Source organism: Musa acuminata, chromosome BXJ3-9, assembly GCF_036884655.1.
Source record: "Musa acuminata AAA Group cultivar baxijiao chromosome BXJ3-9, Cavendish_Baxijiao_AAA, whole genome shotgun sequence".
NCBI classification, from domain to species: Eukaryota; Viridiplantae; Streptophyta; class Magnoliopsida; order Zingiberales; family Musaceae; genus Musa; species Musa acuminata.
The window spans coordinates 34192379-34211988 of NC_088357.1; the positions used below are offsets into that span (position 1 = coordinate 34192379).

The 19610-nt window shown below is 38.5% G+C and overlaps 1 pseudogene; it reads right to left on the reverse strand.

The window, feature by feature from the left end:
- Positions 1-236: 236 nt before the first annotated feature.
- On the reverse strand, positions 237-16899 carry LOC135649764 (H/ACA ribonucleoprotein complex subunit 2-like protein; annotated as a pseudogene).
- Positions 16900-19610: the final 2711 nt, after the last annotated feature.

The following is a 19610-nucleotide window of genomic DNA, read 5'->3' on the forward strand; positions in this document are numbered from 1 at the left end:
ACCTAAGCTTATGATTGTTATTCTCTAAATAGCAAAGTGGGGGATGTTACCTGTGCATGTGAATGCGTATGTAATTGAAGAGAGTTATTAAGGGTTCCTTTCAACTCATCATGGTGCAATAAATCCTCATCTCTAACTTTAAGGTAAAGCTTCTACAGCTACTGACGGATAGACCATAAAGTTGATGAAACTGATCATAAGCCAACATACAGACCAAACAATAACATAACATGACATCCAGAAAAATTGCATAATATCACATTCAGTCTCCATAATTCTTTCCCAAGTATCAGTACTGGCAACTCGGATGAAACAGAACAAATATGATAATTCCATTAGATGCATACAAGGCATGTGAGATGGGTTTAGACTATTGCCACTCAGAAAAGGGAAGTTGTTAGCTCCTTTACGTCTGCTTCGACCTGGTTGTAATCTGCCTGCAACTTCTCTTGCACCTCTTGGACCAATTCCCCTTTGGTTGGCTTGGTTAGAACCAATACACAACATGTCGGCCTCTTGGTGACCCCGGCAACCACAAGATCTTGCAAATAAGTGGGGAAAAACTGAATATGAGGCATGAAGAAAAGGACAGCAGCAAAGCAGGAGATTTCCTATCTGTTTGAGCAGAATCAGAAATTCTACACCCCACCTTGTTCTATGAGTATTTGACCCATTACTGATCAGATTTCCAACAATACAGAAAGTGGTAACTGTAGTTAACCAGAAATCCTGGATCATGCCACACTTGCTTAGGTAATAAGACTTTAGAGACTCCTCGATCATGTAAGTCACAATGACCACATCTACCGCGAAGCAAACTCCTTACTATAAAACTAACCAGAACCTTAAAGCCATTTAAGTGTCTCTTTTAAAGAAGTCATGCAGGACTAGCAAGAGCGCCACCCATACAGAATGATAAGAATAAAATTTAGAGTGTGCAGTGATATATCATACAAAGAACTGTAGATAAACATATTATTGTCTAGGTAATCATTAACTGGAAGTGGGGCAAGTTATAACCACTGCCAAAGGAAACCATGTCAGCTACCAGTAGCTCAAAGAGATGTTTCAATATCTGGAAACCTCCGTTTTCATAATTTCAACCCTTCACCCACCTACTAATACAAACCAGTCATGCTAGAATATTTCAAATGAAGATGCACAGAAGTATAAGAACCAGAGAGTGCTTTTACAGGTACAGACAATATACAAGTGCTAGCATAAGAATCTTGCATTTTATCAGGCTAACTGTTAAAATGGTCAACATGCTTTTATTTTTAAAAGAAAGGTAACTATGATAATTCAATAAGTGTTGACACGGCATTAGGAAGTGAAGCACCACTCCAAAAAATAATTTATGTCAAGCAAAAAGACGAGCATTAGGCAACATGTGTTTTTTTTCACGATTGAAGCTTCCTAATAATCTGGCTTAACAAAAACAAAGAAAGGAAGATGATCCCAACAAACCTCCTTTGAAGGAACATAAATATAAGGAATATCAGCTTCCTCCAACAAGATGGGCACATGTGTAATCACATCAATAGGAGAAATGTTTCCAGCTATAACACACAATCTGCATCCAACAGATATAAATCAGTGTTAGCATATCTCAATCACAACTTATGTGCTAACAAAATTTAAATGAATTCTGTTTTCTGTGTACGGATGATAAAAAGGGAGAATAGGTGGTCATGCTTTTTGACATAATTAGAAGGTGATTGAAGAACCGCAGAGTAATAATTTAACAAGCAGTTTGCATCTTGTATTATGTAACTCTTTCTAGTAGAACTTAACTCAAGCATAGTCTGCACTCTCAGTTTTAATATAAATTAATAGTCAAGCAAATCCAGGGCATACTAGAAAAAACCCCAACAAGATGCTTCTTTCTGACATTGCTATATTAAATAATCATGCTGTAGAGTGGTTCCAACTGTGAGGTCTGGCAAGTGACAAGTAATAATATCAACCTGTGATTTAAAAAGGTACTTGGGCGTTGGCTTAAGCGCTCGGGCGACGCGATGCGAGGCCCAAGCACCTCGTTTAATGGCCAGGTGGTGCACTTCAAAGAGACGCCGCCAGAGTGGTTCCAACTGTGAGGTCAAGCAAGTGATAAGTAATAATTCCGACCAATGATTTAAAAAGGCACTCGGGCGCTCGCCTCCCCCGAGTGCCTCGTTTAATGGCCAAGCCTTAGCGCCGGGCGCTTCAAGCGAGTGCCCAATTTAAACAAGGGGACCGAACCTGATTTTTAAGTATGGTTCGGTCAACATTGCGTTAGTTGGTTCGATTGAACTAACTAACGCACGTATATCAACCTCCCCCTCATCGCGACTTCCCATAACCCTACACACAATTCCGTTGTCGACAGTTTTGCTGCCTCTCTCCGCTGCCGCTGTCGGTGCTCTCCGCTACCGTTGCCACTACCGCTGCCGCTATCGCTGCTCTCCGCTACCACTGCCGCTACTCTCAGTTAGCAGCCTCCTGCTCTCAGTCAATAGCCTCGGTCTCTTCCTCAGTCCTCACATCGGTCTCTACTCTTACTTCTCACATCGACTCAGTATACTGTTAACAATATTTTTTATTTATTAGATTAATAATATATTATTTCGATTTTAATACTGCTAATCTTTATTTATTTGAAATTATTGTTAAGGTTTCAGGATAAATGACAAGTGCATAAAGCAACTCAATAGATTCTTCAATAACATCAAATAGGATCTTGTATGGAAGTATAATTATCTAAAGGATCCTAATGCAGTTACTTGCATATTTTATGATAAGACTATTAGAGGTAGTATTTTTCATACAAAACAACATCTAGTAGGAAATTTCAAGAATGCAGCAGCCTGTAAGAAGTATCTAACTAAGGTAAAAGAAGAGCTGCTAGCTTATATGAATGAAAAGAATATATAAAAGAATACACCTTATGGGAATTTATCAAAGGATAATGTTGAATATATTAAGGATGATGAAGAAGAAGATTATTCGATGAATGTCAACTCAAGTAAAAAAAAAAGTACACGACAGAAAAGGAAAAGCTATGGTTACTAAGAAGAGTAAAAAGGGATCGATGGATCTATATATGTTTCAAGGATCACAGAAACAACAAGGGCAAGTAGAAGGCTCAAAATTAAGACAAACAAAAATAAGTGATGCTTGTGATAAAAAAACAAGAGGAATAACAATTCAGCACATTGCTCGCTTCTTCCATCAAGCTGGTCTTCCCCTTAGTACAACTCGTTTAGACAGTTTTAAGGAGATGATTGAAACTAGTGGATGATATGGTGTGAGATTAAAACCTCCAAGTTATTATGAGATACGAGGTTCATTGTTGAAAAAAGAGTTGGAATATACAAATGACTTACTAAAGGGCTATAAAGAATCATGGGTAACACATGATTGCTTTATTATGCCAAATGCTTGGACCGATAGGAGACGTAGGAGTATAATTAATTTTATGGTTAACTGTTCTTTACGAACCATATTTATGAAGTCAATAGATGCTTCATCTTTTGTGAAATCTAGAGGAAAGATATATGATTTGCTTGACAAGTAGAAGAAATTGGTGAACAAAATATCGTTCAAGTCATAATCGACAATGGAAGCAACTATGCATTAGCTAGTAAAGTTCATCTTTTGATTTTTTTAAAAATTTTTTAATTACTTTATCTTCAATTAATTGGAAGATATATTAAACTCTTAAGTCTCATCATTTTTGTTATCATTTGTCTTAGGTCAATTACTTGAAACAAAAAGACAACACTTATATTAGACTCCATGTGTGACACATTATATTGATTTAATGTTGAAGGATATTAGAAAGATCCCTGACATCAAGAAAACTTTAGAAAAGGCAATCTTTGTTGTTGGATTTCTGAATAATTATGCTGGGGCTTTGAATATGATGAAAGAATTCATAGGTAACAAAGAATTGGTGAGATATGGTATCACCCAATTTGCTACTTCATTCTTAACATTACAGAGTGTGCATCATCAAAAACATAACCTGAGAAACATGTTTACCTTTGAGAAATGGGTGACAGACAAATGAGTAAAAGAATCAAAAGACAAAGACAAGAGGACCACTGATATCATCTTAATGACATCCTTTTGGAATTATGTAGTTTATATATTAAAGGTAATGGGCCCTCTTATTCGAGTCCTTCAATTAGTGGATAATGAAAATAAGCCTACAATGGGATATATTTACGAGGCTATGGATAGAGCAAAGAAGACAATTCAAAAGTCTTTTAATAAAAATAAAAAAAAAATATAAGAAAATTTTTTACAATCATTGACGAAAGATAGAATTATCAGCTTCATCGTCCCTTATATGCAGCAGGATATTATTTGAACCTAGAATTCTTTTATAAGATCAAATCTTTTGGATTTGATGCAGAAGTTTTGAATGGCTTATATCAATGCATTGTAAGATTAGTTCCAAGCCTTAAGATACAAGATAAGATTATTCGTGAATTATCTCTATATATAAATGCCGATGGTCCTTTTGGAATTCCAATAGCACTTCGATCCAGGATAACTACATCCCTAGGTATTAATAATTTGATATAATAATTTGATATTATTACTAATAATAACATAAATTTTACGATTGAATAGTGGAGTCTATTTGGAAATTCCACCCCGAACTTACAGCAATTTGCTATCAAAATACTTAGTTTGATATGTAGTGTTGCTGATTGTGAACGAAACCGGAATATATTTGAGCATGTTAGGATTATTAAATATTTTTATTTTAATTAATTTATTTTTTTAGATAGATGTATTAATATATTTTTAAATTATATGACATGACAAATTCACTCAAAAAGAATAAATTGATTGGAACATCAACGATTACATAATCTTGTTTATATTAAGTATAATTAAGCTTTAAAGAATCGTCATGATTTATGAAATAAAATTAATCCAATCTCACTACAAGATATTGATGATTCAAATGAGTGGTTGGTGGGAGAAATAGGTGTCAACTTGCAAAATGCCAAAAATAAACTTGTATTTGAAGATGATAGATTGATATGGGGAGATCAGTGATTTAAAAAGCGCTAGGCGCCAAAGTCCAAAAACGCCCGAGGCGCTAGGTGCTCGCCTAAGCGCTCGCCCAAGCAAAGCGAGATACTAAAATATAAAAATATATAATTTAATTAATAAATATAATTATTTAAATAAAAATATACTATTAAATTAAGAAAATCTAAAGTATAAAATCACAATATCATATTAACAAAAAGTCTCAAAATTCAAAACAATGAAATTTTACATCAAATCATTCATCATAATCAATATTATCGTCATTTTCACACAAATCATCTCCATTGAATTTGTCCTCTTCCTCTTGTCCTTCCTCTTCATCAAAATATGTTTCATTCTCTATGTCTTCAACAATAACAGGAGCCGAGCTTGATGCTTTTGCACTCATTTTTTTCTTTGTCATCTGTATTGTATATATTCCAGCACCTGAAGCTCTTGTTACATCTCCTCATATCAATCTATCATCTTCAAATACAAGTTCGTCTTCGGCATCTTGCAAGTCGACACTCATTTCTCCCACCAACCACTCATTTGAATCATCAATATCTTGTAATGAGATTGGATCAATTCTATTTTACAAATCATGACGCGCCTTCAAAGCTTAATTAAACAAAATCGCATAATCGTTGATGTTCTAACCGATTTCTTCTCTTTGAGTGAATCTGTCATGTCATATAATTTTAAAATATATTAATACATCTATCTAAATTAATTAATTAATTGAAACAAAAATATTTGGTGATCCTTACAGGCTCAAGGACACTCCAATTTCGCTCATAACTCGAAGCACTACATGTCAAACTAAGTACTTTGATAGCAAATTATTACAAGTTTGGGGTGGAATTTTCAAAAACTTCACCATTTAGCTACAAAATTTATGCTATTATTAGCAATAACATAATAATATACTATAGATGAAATTAATTATATCAAATTATTAATACCTAGAGACGTAGTTGTCTTGGATCAAACTGTCATTGGAATTCTAAAAAAACTTTCGATATTTTTATATATAGATAATTCACGAATAATCTTATCTTACACCTCAAGGCTTGGAACTAATCTTACAACACACTGATATAACCTATCCAAAAACTTCTGCATCAAACCCAACAGATTTAATCTTATAAAAGAATTCAAGGTTCAAATAATATCCTACTGCATATAAGGGACGATGAAGTTGACAATTCCATCTTTCGTCAATGATTGTAAAATTTTTCTCATATTTTTCTTCATTTTCATTAAAAGACCTTTTAATTGTCTTCTTTGCTTTATTCATAGCCTCATAAATATATCTTATTGTAGACTTATTTTCATTATCCACCAACCGAATGACTCAAACAAGAGGGCTCATTACCTTTAATTTATAAACTACATGATTCCAAAAAGATGACATTAAGATGATATTAGTAGCCCTCTTGGCTTTTGCTTCTTTTGCCCATTTACTTGTTACTCATTTCTCAAAGGTAAACATGTTTATCATATTATGTTTTTGACAATGCACACTCTATAATGTCAAGAATGAAGTAACAAATCGGGTGACACCGTATCTCACTAATTCTTTGTTGCCTGTGAATTATCTCATCATATTCAAAGCTCCAATATGATTATAAAAAAATCCAACAACAAAAATTGCATTCTATGGTTTTCTTGATGTCTGAGATTTTTCTAATATCCTCCAACATTAAATCAATACAATATGCTACACATGGAGTCTAATATAAGTGTTGTCTTTTTATTGAAAGCAATTTACCTGAGACAAAAGATAACAAAAGACTTAAGGGTTTAACACATTTAATTGAAAATAAAAATAATTAAAAAAATTAAAAATCAAAAAAATCAAAAGATAAATATTATCAGCTAATACATAGTTCTTCCATTATCGGTTATGATTTGAATAACATTTTATTCTCTAATTTCTTCCACGAACTTGTCAAGTAAATCATATATCTTGTCTCCAGATTTTACAAAAAATGAAGCATCTATTGACTTTACAAACATAGTCCCTAAAGAACACTTAATCATAAAATTAATTATACTCATACGTCTCCTGTCAATCTAAGAATCTGACATAATAGAGCAATCATAAGTTGCCCATGATTCTTTATAACCCTTTAGTAAGTCATTTGTATAATTCAACTTTTTTTGCAGTAATGAAACTCGCATCTCATAATAACTTGGAGGTTTTAATCCCGCACCATATCTTCCAATAACTTTAATTATTTCCTTAAAACTATCTAAACGAATTGTACTAAGGGGAAAACCAGCCTAATAGAAGATGTGCTAAATTGTTCTTCCTCTTAATTTTTTTATCACAAGCATCACTTATATTTGTTTGTCTAAATTTTGAGTCTCCTGCTTGCCCTTGTTGCTTCTGTGATATTTGAAACATATATAGATCCATCGGTCCTTTTGTACCCTTCTTAGTACTCATAAATTCTTTCCCTTTTGTGTCATATACTTTTTTCCCATTTAGGTTAATACTTATAAAATAATCCTCTTCATCCCTAAGATGTTCAACATTATCTTCTGGTGAATTCCCGTAAGATTCATTCTTTTGCATCTTATTTTCATTCATATAACTCAACAACACTTCTTTTACCTCAGGTGGACACTTTTTGCAAGCTGTTGCATTCTTGAAATTTCTTACTAAATGTTGTTTTGCACAAAAAATACTATCTCTAGTAGTCTTATTGTAGAACATGCAAGTCACTATATTAGGATATTTTGGATCCTTTAGATAATTATACTTCCATGTAGGATCTTTTTTTTATGTTATTGGAGAATATAGTGAGTTGCTATATACACTTGTCATTTATCCTAAAACCTAACAATAATTTCAAATAAATAAAAATTAACAATATTAAAATCAAAATAATATATTATTAATCTAATAAATAAAAATACTGTTACTAGTATACAGTTAGTAGTATACTATTAATATACTATTAACAGTATACTATCGAAGTGAGAAGAGTGTAAGGGAATACCGAGGGTGCTGATTGAGATTAGCGGCAATGGTAGCAACGAGCAGCGGCAGCGGGAGCGACAACAATGGCAGCGGTAGCAGCGAGCAACGACAGTGGGAGGAGCGATGAGCTATCACAGACTTAGCTGGAATTGCCTAAGTCGTGAGGCACCCTTGCGGCCAAGACGCAAATTTAGCTTGAGTTGCCTAAGTCACGACGCACCCTTGCGCCAACTTCTCGGACTTAGCCGGGATTGCCTAAGTCTTGAGGCGTCCTTGCGACATATGCGTCCGCAAAGGTTCAGCCTAGTTGCAACCTCGTACAAATCCCGAAGGACCTATAAAACAGAAAGTTGATTATATTGAAAACGAGCGATGGACAAGTCCCGACGTCTCGCAAAGAGGGAAGCTTTACAAGAAATTCAGCAAGCACCTTGTGTGCACAAGAGAAAAGAGAGAGAGGAGGAAAACAAGGACTTTAGAAGGTAGAACGAACAGTTGTAAGTCCACAAACAAATGCTCACCGGATGTCGGGCGCGAAGGCAAGTTCCCGTCAAGAAAATTGCGAACTTGTGAAGATTGTTCAACGCCTGACAATATACCAAAGCCCCATCCAGCCCTGTGCCACACGGGGGGTTCCAAGGTGCTGAGATGGCTGACATTTCGCGCGCTGCAGCAAGCTACAGAAAACAGCTTGTGGCATGCGAAAACGAAGCCATTTTGGGGCTTTTTGGCCTGGCGCGGTGAGCGATTGCACTGTGCACTGCAACCTGTTCGAAATATATTTTTACAAACAAAAACACACAAAACCAAGGCAAAACAAGTTGTCATGTCTCTGTTCAAGCATGTAAAAGCAACGAACGGTTCGTTGAACGAAGTTATTGTGAGTGCACAACGATTGTTCGTGACATTCTCCCCCATTTAAACTGTCGACGCCCTCGTCGACACTTGTTGGTAGTTGTTGATGATTGCTTCTTCATGTCGTAGGGCATCTTCGGGCTCCCAACTGGCTTCAGTTCGGGAAAGCTTTCGCCACTTCACCAAGTACTCGGTCTGCTCAGCTCCATTAGGTAGCTTTATCTTGCGATCCGCCAGAATGGTTTCAACTTGCTTCTCGTAGGAGGCTCTGGTGGGGGGTAGCCGAGTTGGAACACTTCGGGAAGCATCTTGCGGATCTGAGTGGTAGGCTTTCAAGTTGCTGGCGTGAAAAACATTATGAATTTTGAGCCATGCCGGCAATTGCAACCTGTAAAAGACATTGCCCACCCTACTGATAATTGAGAAGGGCCCTTCATACTTGTGCGCCAATCCTTTGTGTACTTTGTTCATAAAGAATTGGAGTGATGCTGGTTGGAGCTTCACCAACACCAAATCGCCGACTTTGAACTCTTGCGGTCGCCTTCCCAAGTCGGCCCACTTCTTCATCTTTTTGGCCGCCTTCTCCAAGTAAGCCCGCGCAATATCTGCATTTCGGTGCCATTCTTTGGCAAAGTGATATGCTGATGGACTACTCCCAGTGTATTCGATAGCCAGGGTGTGAGGAGTCGACGGTTGTTGTCCTATAATGATCTTGAAGGGGCTCTTGTTGGACGTAGAGCTCCGCTGCAAGTTGTAGGAGAATTGGGCTATGTCCAATAGCTTCACCCAATCTCGCTGGTTGGCACTCACGTAGTGCCGAAGATATTGCTCCAGGAGCGAGTTTATCCTTTCGATTTGGCCATCTGTCTGGGGGTGGAGGCTTATGGAGAAGTATAACTTAGATCCTAACAATTTGAATAGCTCGGTCCAGAATCGTCCCAGGAACCGAGCGTCTTGATCACTGATAATATTGTGCGGGACTCCCCAATACTTCACCACATTCTTCATCATCAGCTTGGTCGCCTCCTCTGCTGAACAGTGTAGGGGCGCAGCAATGAAAGTTGCAAACTTTGAAAATCGATCGACCACTACGAGTATCGATCCCAGTCCCCCTACTGTCGGCAAGCTTGATATGAAGTCCAAGGAAATGCTCTCCCACGGCTTTTCTGGTATGGGCAACGGCTCCAAAAGCCCCACCGGCTTCCGCTGCTCCACCTTGTCTTGTTGGCAAGTGAGGCACGTTCGAACATACTCCTCCACATCAGTCCCCATCTTCGGCCAATAAGAGGCCCTCTTCACGAGAGCCAAGGTTCTATGAATGTCCGGATGTCCAGCCCAAAGGGAATCGTAACACTCTCTCAAGAGTTCACGCCTCAAATTGTCCACTCGAGGAACATAAACTCTATTCCCTTTTGTGTAAACGAGTCCCTCCTGGACCCAAAATCGTCGTGCCTTGCCTTCTTTGATGAGTTACATCAGGGTTACTGCCTGGGGATCACTATACAATCCATCCCTGATCCTGGAAAGGAAGTTGGACTATAACTGACTTACTTGGCCTCTGCCCTCCAATTGTATGGCGTTCACTCGCTCCACCTTCCGGCTCAATGCATCGGCCACGACATTTGCTTTTCCGAGCTTGTACTTCATTGTCATATCAAACTCAGCCAGGAAGTCCTGCCATCGTGCTTGCTATGGGGAGAGTTTCTTCTAAGTTTGGAAATAGCTCAAAGCGATGTTGTCTGTCCTCAACACAAATCGCGATCCAAGAAGGTAGTGTTGCCAAACTCGTAAACAGTGGACCACCGCTATCATCTCCTTCTCGTGCACCGGATACCGCCGCTCGATCTCGTTGAGCTTGCGGCTCTCGTAGGCCACCGGATGACCCTCCTGCATGAGTACTCCCCCTATAACGAAGTCTGAAGCATCTGTATGGACTTCGAAGGGCTCCCCATAGTCTGACAATTTGAGCACCGGTTCTTCCAACACAGGAACCTTCAGATATAGGAATGCAGCTTCACATTTGTCAGACCACCTCCAAGGCTGCTCCTTCAATAACTCCGTCAGTGGAGTTGCACGCTTCAAATACCCTGCTATGAAGCGTCGATAGCAGTTGACGAAACCAAGGAAGGATCTCAACTCTGGCACATTCTTTAGAGTTTGCCATTCCGCAACAGCTTGCACCTTCGATTTGTCCATCCGAATGGAGCCATCACCGATTCGATGCCCCATGAATAAGATCTCCGTTTGAGTAAAGTAGCACTTCTCCCTTTTCACGAACAAAGTATTCTCCCTGAGAACCTTGAAAATTGTTCAAATATGAACCAACTATTCAAAGAGTATTTGGATACTTGTTCTTCACTGTCAGCGGTGGTCCGCGATGAGTGGGATGGGATACTTGGATACCATCCAAGTATTTGGATACCAGTACCCCGACCGGAGGTCGAGACTTAGCTTTGCCCAATTGATCGAACAAGTCCGCGATGAGTGGGATGGGATACTTATTCTTCACTGTCACTTTATTGAGGGCTCGATAATCGACGCATAGTTGAAGGCTCCCATCTTGTTTCTTTTAAAAGAGAATTGGAGCTCCGAATGGTGCTTTAGAACTGCGGATGAGACCACCACTTAGCAGTTCACCTAACTGCTTTCTGAGCTTTGCCAACTCTGGAGGCTTCACTCCTGGCTCCAGCTCGATGTGATGATCTACGCCTCTGCGTAGCGGCAGAGTCGTCGGCAACTCGGGTGGCATAACATCTGTGAACTCCTTTAGGACGTTCGCCACCATAACAGGTTCATGAATGGCCTTCTCGTCGAGTGGCTCTAGCTTCATAACAGCCACGAATGTTAATTCGTCTTTTCGTACCCCATTCTTCAGTTGTAATGTTGATATCTGTTAGGGTTCCCTGATTCTTCTCTGAGAGACGGGAACCACATAGGGGTCGTCACCTCCCATCATGCATAGGGAGTTTAGGAACAGCATTGGCACCAACTTCGCCGCGTGCATGAATTCCATTCCAAGAATCACTTGGAAGTCGTCCAATGGCACTGCCATCATGTTTGTGCTTCCGCTCCATGTTCCGATCTTGATGGGAATTCCCTTTACCAACCCGGAGATTTGCTTGGCCTCCGAGTTCACCGCCTTCATTCGACTTGGGTTTTTCTCCAAGATCAGCCCAAGTCGCTGTGCTTCTCGATCGGCAATAAAGTTGTGGGTAGCGCCCGTGTCCACTATTACACGAGTCGTTTGGCCATTGAGCTTAATGTCTACGTACATCAGCTCATTACTTCCTGCTTTTTGCGGCCTTGTCTTCATGTACTCCCCCACTTGACCCTGCATAGCGTTCAACAAACGCATTGCCCCCATCCGGGGTCCTTGCGACTCCTCATCGTCGCTGTTGGATTCTGAACTACTCGAACTAAGAGCAACAATCTTGCCCTTGTCCGATTTGGGGGGATGGATAGAAGCTGTTAAGGCATTAAGTGCTTATTTTCGTATAGGTCCCGAAGGACTTGTAAAACAGAAAGTTGATTAGATTGAAAACGAGCGACGGACAAGTCCCGACGTCTCGCAAAGAGGGAAGCTTTACAAGCAATTCAGCAAGCACCTTGTGTGCACAAGAGAAAAGAGAGAGAGGAGGAAAACAAGGACTTTAGAAGGCAGAACGAACAGTTGCAAGTCCACAAACAACTGCTCACCGGGTGTCGGGCGCGAAGGCAAGTTCCCGTCAAGAAAACGTGCGAACTTGTGAAGATTGTTCAACGCCTGACAATATACCAAAGCTCCATCCAGCCCTGTGCCACCCGGGGGGTTCCAGGGTGCTGAGATGGCTGACATTTCGCGCGCTGCAGCGGGCTGCAGAAAACAGCCCGCGACATGCGAAAACTGAGCCATTTTGGGGCTTTTTGGCCCGGCACGATGAGCGATCACACTATGCACTACAACCTATTCGAACATGTATTTTTACAAGCAAAAACACATAAAACCAAGACAAAACAAACTGCCATGTCTCTGTTCAAGCATGCAAAAGCGACGAACGGTTCGTTGAACGAAGTTGTTGCGAGTGTGCGACGACCGTTCATGACAGAGCAGCGAAGGGGAAATAGTGGCAGCGATAGCAGCGAGCAGCGGCAGCAGCAACGGGAGCGAGAGCGACGAGCGACAACAGTGGCAACGATAGCGGTAGCAACGAGTAGCAACAGCGGTAGCGACGATAGCAGTGATCAGCGGGAGCGAGAGTGGGGAGCGACGACAATGGCAGCGACAGCGGGAGCGGGAGCGACGAGTGGCGACAGTGGCAACGGCAGCGGTAGCAACGAGCAAGGTTAGGGTTGGGGAAGTCACAAGAGGAAGGCTGATATCGGTGCTTTAGTTTGTTCGATTAAACCGACTAAAGCACCGAAGACCGAACCAGACCTAAAACGCTGGTTCGATCGCTTGGTTGAACATGGGCGCTCCCTCGAAGCGCCCGACGTCTGGGCTTGAGCGAGCGCGCAGGCGACGCCTCTTTAAAGCGCGCCGCCTAGAAATGAAGCGAGGCGCTAGGGCCTCACCTCGCCCGAGCGCCTAGGCAAGCACCCGAGCGCCTATTGAAATCACTGGGAGAGATGTGGCAAGAGCTTCACGTGTTGAAAAATTACAATCATATACACGACAGATGACGAGAAGAAAAATGAGTGCAATAGCATTAAGCTCAGCTTTTGCTATTGTTGAAGATAGAGAGAATAAAACATATTTTGATAAAGAGAAAGGACAAGAAGATGAGGACGAACTCAATGAAAATGATTTGTTTGAAAATGATGATAATGTTGATTTACGATAAATGACTTTGATGTAAAACTTTATTGTTTTGAATTTTAAGACTTTTGTTAATGTGCCATTGTGACTTTGTACTTTAGATTTTGTTAATTTAATATGATATTTTTATTTAAATTATTATTTATTAATTATATTATATTTTTTATATTTTAATATTTTAGAGCGTTTCGTTTCGCTCGGGTGAGCACTTGGGCAAACGCTTAGCACCTCGGGTGTTTTGAGATCTTGGTGCCTAGTGCTTTTTAAATCACTGATTCCGACAAAGATAAACAACAATCTTTGGTAAGAAAATATATCTTTGGCATCTAAGATATCCTAGACAAACTCATGGGATCAAGCAGCAATTGACAATCAAAGCAACCAGTGATAAGCAATAGTTCCTCTGAGTAATGACTTTAAGGAGCCAATCTCTCTCAATAGACCCATAGATGGAATTGAAGTGTGAAAGTTATGGAGAATACTATATATAAGATACATTACTCTCATGAAAAATAATTCAAAATTGAGATGTCATTATCTAAATCTAGAAAAAATGTCAGACTAGAGATTTCTTGTAGATGGATCACCATTGAGCTGATAGGAAAATGCTATTTCAACTATAACTTTAACAGGTTTAATGTTCACTAACTTTTTCTCACATTGCTTAATAGTTGTTTACAAGCATCTATGAACATATTTGAATCCTTCCTCTATTTTACTATTACAAAGCATAATAAATACTATAAGAACACAACAATCAGTGGATCTTTTGGCAAAAAAAAGAAAAGGTGATAGAAGCATTTTTAAAAGACAGTTGTAATAGCTCATCATTATGGAAAATAGGAGGAGAAGAAAACAGGAAACAAAGAAGAAAAAATGGAGAGGAATTAATTGATTGGTGCAGATAAATATCTGGCAAGAGTTAAGAGTCATGATGTAGTATCTTAAGTAAGTTTTGTTTAAAACTTCTTCATGTCATCCTGCATATGAAGCTTAGTTAATCTTCATGATAGTATTTTGGAAGAAAAGAACAAAAGAAATGAGAAAACACTAAAAGAGATCAAACTAAAGCTTCTTTACAACAACATCATAGACAAAGGTGTTGTACTAAGAAGCACAAACATGGTGGTTTGAGTGGCATACCATCTCTAACACTGACACGGCCGAACACTTGTTAGACACGTGTCTAGTCGTGTCCGTTTTTTAAAAAAAATTTATTCAATTGGATACAACATTCATGTGTAGGTTTTCTTACCTTTAACAAATGGATCATCAACGTTAAATACCACCTTCGTCCTGACCCGACCAAACCTTTCTTCCTCACCGACGAAGCCTTTGCCCCCACCCCACCTATGGAAGAGGCAAGCTCTGCTTCGACTCCTAAGCAAACCGAAGATTTCACAGTGAAACAAACCCTTCTTCCTCAACGACGTGAAGTCCAATGCCCCAAGCGCTCCACCTGTGACCCGATGGCTGTCGCGTCTTCTCAGGCCCTCCACCTTGAGTGCCCCTCTATTGTCGCAAGCTATCATCGCACTATTGGGCCCTCCGCCCCGAGCGCCCCTCTACCATTGGGTGTCGTCGGGCCCTTCGCCCAAGCGCCCCTCTACCATTGGGTGTCGTCGGGCCCTTCGCCCAAGCGCCCCACCTGCAACCTAATGACCATCATACACTCTTGAGCTCTCCACCCCAAGCACCGCTCTGTCGTCGTACGTTGTCGGGCCCTCCACCTCAAGCACCCCATCTGCGTCCACCATTACCTAACGGTCGTCGCACACCCTCAGCGACTTCACCAGCATCCGACAAAGCTTCTTCCTCAGCACGTCACAAGGTCTTTTACTGCTTCTGATTAAATTGTTAACATATTATTAACTTTTTTATTTTTTTATTTTTTTAACCTGGTTTTTTATTGATTAAATTGTTCTAATAATTTGTGTAAACTATATTATATATATATATATATATATATATATATATATATATATATAACAATTCCTAGTCTATTTTGTTAAAGTGCACATTATTAAGTCTATAAAATTTAAATATAAATACTATAAAACTCATGCTAATCAAATTATATATATATATATATATATATATATATATATATGTATGTATATATGTATATATATGTATATATATATATGTATATATATATATATACACACACGTGTCCTTGCCGTGTGCATATCCTGTTTTTCAAAGATTGACGTGTCGCCGTATCATTATCGTGTCCGTTCCCGTGTCCATGTCCATGCTTCTTAAGACTATTGGAGGCAAGAACACAAGTCTCTTAGTGTTAGTTTCAGCCAATTACAGTTTCAATTGTTTCAGAGTCGGATGGAAAGTTCATTGTAAACAGTTGTGCAAAGGATGCAATTCTCCTGCCAACTAGAGATGCATTGTTAAGAGAAAAATATATTAGGGAAATATCATACCCTTTATGACCACGGCGGACACTCTTTACTACTTCCTTCAGTCCCCGTTTCAAGCTCTTGGCCTCCGCAGCTGGCAATTTAAACGAAAAGATAAGATGTTGGCATACAATTCGGTATGAAAAGAAATTAAGAGAAAGAACGGAGCACGTCATGATCAAGCTAGATTTTAGTGGTAAAAATAAGGATTCCATAACAGACAATTCCATATCCTCTTGAACAGTCCAAAATAGCAAATAACTAAAGCAACTCACGTTTAAAATAGAAATCGAAAAAGAGGAAAAAACCAAAAGAAAAAAAGATCATCTAGAGATACGAGACCGCATTGTTTTTCTCTTCCTCGAAGAATGTACAAAGGAATAAAGGGAGAAAAAGATCAACGATAATGAAAGGTACCATTTTTCAGACCGAATACATCTAAATCCCCAGGGAACTCAAACACACCAGAAGCAAAAGAACCATCTTTGTCGATCACAAAAGAGCCTTGCAAACACGTTGGAAGAATTAAAGCAGAATAGAAGGTAATTCGGTTCGATACCTCGTCGGACGAGCTTAGGGTGCGCTTGCAGAGATTCTTGCCGGCCAGGGGCTTGGCGATGGGTGCGACGGCCATCGGCTTCTTCCTCTCCACGGATTTCTTATTCTCGCTGTCGCTGCCCATACCTCGTCTCTCTCGTCACGAGGGAAGGGTTTGCTCGGCGGCCGCGATTTGCGAGAGGAAGGGCACGCGTACGGAGGCGGAGGAGGTGGAGCAGCGTTGCTTTGGGGGGAGCGCACGGGGAGGGATGGGCCTCGAGGTTCTGGTAATTGGCAAGGGTTTTAGTTGGGTGTTATGTTGTGGTTCCAGCGACTGGAACATGATCCGAACCCGATATGTCAATGTCTTGGATCCGAATTGGAAACCTGGATCCGACACAGATATTATATCCGCCTCTAATTGGAAATTTAGCATTACATGCAATATGAAAAGAAAGATTCTATCACTGACTAAAACGAGCACAGAAAAAAAGCAGCTCATCAATCTCCTTGCCATGCCAAAGGATGGTAAGCTTGTTTAAACGAGCCCAACTCGTGTGCCGGATTGTTTAAGGAGGTCACGTTGTTATACCAAGGACATCAATCGAAGTTGGCGGTGGATTTCCATGTGTATCTTACTGACTCCTTATTGGACACTCACCTTTAATCCACCAAAACTAGTATTTGACTTCCCAATTTAGCGCAGAGCCATCTCGAACGAAGGAGCAACCAGAAGTTGGAGCACATAAAAGCCAAACAGCCTGTTAAGTTTCACATTCCAACATATCAGCATGGAACAAATCTTAGAATGACCTTTAGATTTAACTAGAAAAGTTAAGCTTTTACTAGGAGTGTTCATTAGACGAGCCAATAATTTATAAAATATCAAAATAGGGTGGGTGACATCGATCGAAATAAATATTTTTTTTTTTTTTAAATTAATCATGATGATGCGATGACATAAAAACACGAAGAGACGAGGTGTTAATGTATCATCTCCTTCGTTAAGTCACTTGTGCACAAGTCATTCATCAAAATAATAATACTGAAGTGCTAACCTTATCCTAACTTCACTTCCAAACTGCTTTTTAAAATGTAATAATAAACAAGTTGGTGATACTGGGCCTCTATATAGAAAACATGATTAGTACTTAATATCAAAATAATAGTGAGGAGGAGACGGTCAAAGAGTTTCGGACAAAATACTAAAATACCTCAATTATCATGAAATTGAAATCTTGTGTATTCTTATTCTTGCTTGATCTGTATCATAATCCTCATAACCTTACTAGAACTGAGTTCCATCAATTTTTTTACTCAAACATATAATACTTGACTAGGCCCTTTAACCAAATCCTAATATGATTGGAAAACCTGCTTTTACCTGATTGGAAATCCTAACATGAACATCTCACAATAGGCATCTGGCATAATAATAGAAAATAATTTCATTCATAAATTCTTGTTCGATATATCTAATACTATAAAAAAAAATTAGTACTACTGTTGTCCAATAATAAAGTAACTAAAATAAAACTGTCCTAATGGCACGCTACTTAACGATAGAGAAATAAAAATGTGTCCTATTGGTTGCTCCAAAAATATTAATATTAAATAATTTGCCAAGTAGTAAGCTCATAAAAATCAAAATCAATATACAGTCTCCGGTACAAACTATAACTATCGTAACAACATAAAAGCAACACACAATCACACAATAAAAATATGCGTATCAAACAATGAACAACAATATATGTCTATGGCATAGGTTAGACATTTGATAGTGTGTTCTCTTAAGAATAGACGCAGAGGTATGATTTTGTAACTTCAGATAAAGTGGTGAGTATCGGAAACTCAATCTAGTGGATATTGCTTGGGCTAAAACTTTATATGTGACATAACTACATGGAGATCTCACATCGTATTAATCTAATTAGACCACTCATCTGCCAATCAATCATATGGCATAAATGCATTAATAGAGATGAACACAGAGGTACTTTGTAAAAAAACATTTTTTTCTCGTTCATTTTTTTTTTTATATAAAGGAGGATACATATAGACTTATTACAAGTTATACAATTAAGAAAATTAATTTTATATGAATTTTTAATTATTTTATTCTAACCTATTTCCTATTATAGTCTTCGTAATATAGGCTGATTGTTTCCTATATTTGGTTTTGATTGTGTGGCCTAAAATAGGCAATAGAACCATTAATTATGAGATTTTTTTCACATTCAAATTCTTTTCATCATGAGATTTTTCACTCCACCCTCAAGCAAGCTTAAAGATGTTAATCATTTTCAGTTTGCTAATTAGATGCTCATAAGAAGATCTTTAAAGCCCTTGGTAAGAATATTTATCAATTGCTTGTTTATGAGAATATAAAATAGTCAATTCCTTCTTCAATTTTATTTTTTTTATGAAATATCGATCTACATCAACGTACTTTGAATAATTATGGTGCACTAAATTATGAATAATATTGATAGCAGTCTTATTGTCACATCATAGTCTTATAAAAATTTCATTGGGTGTTTGTAGTTCTTTTAGAAGCATTATTAACCGTACATACCTTGTGCTATTGCTTTAAACTCTACTTTAGCATTGCGTTCTAGTAACAACTATTTTTTACTCCTCCAAGTCATCAAATTATCTCAAGCATACAATATCTTGAAGTTGATCTTTTTATCACTTATTGATCATGCCCAATCAATATCAATGAAGACTTCGATTCTTATATGATTGTCCTTTTTTAATAACTATCTTTTTTCAATAGTCCATTTTAGATATGTAAGGATCCTATATATTATATATAAATATTTTTTATATGATAAATGTATAAATTGACTCACTATATACTTATCGCAAATGATATGTCTGAGTAGGTATGAGATTAATAAATCAACTTACCTATCAATTTTTGTGGTCAATACTGTATATTTGATTGAATCATTTTGTAGCCAATGGCTTTGTACTTTTA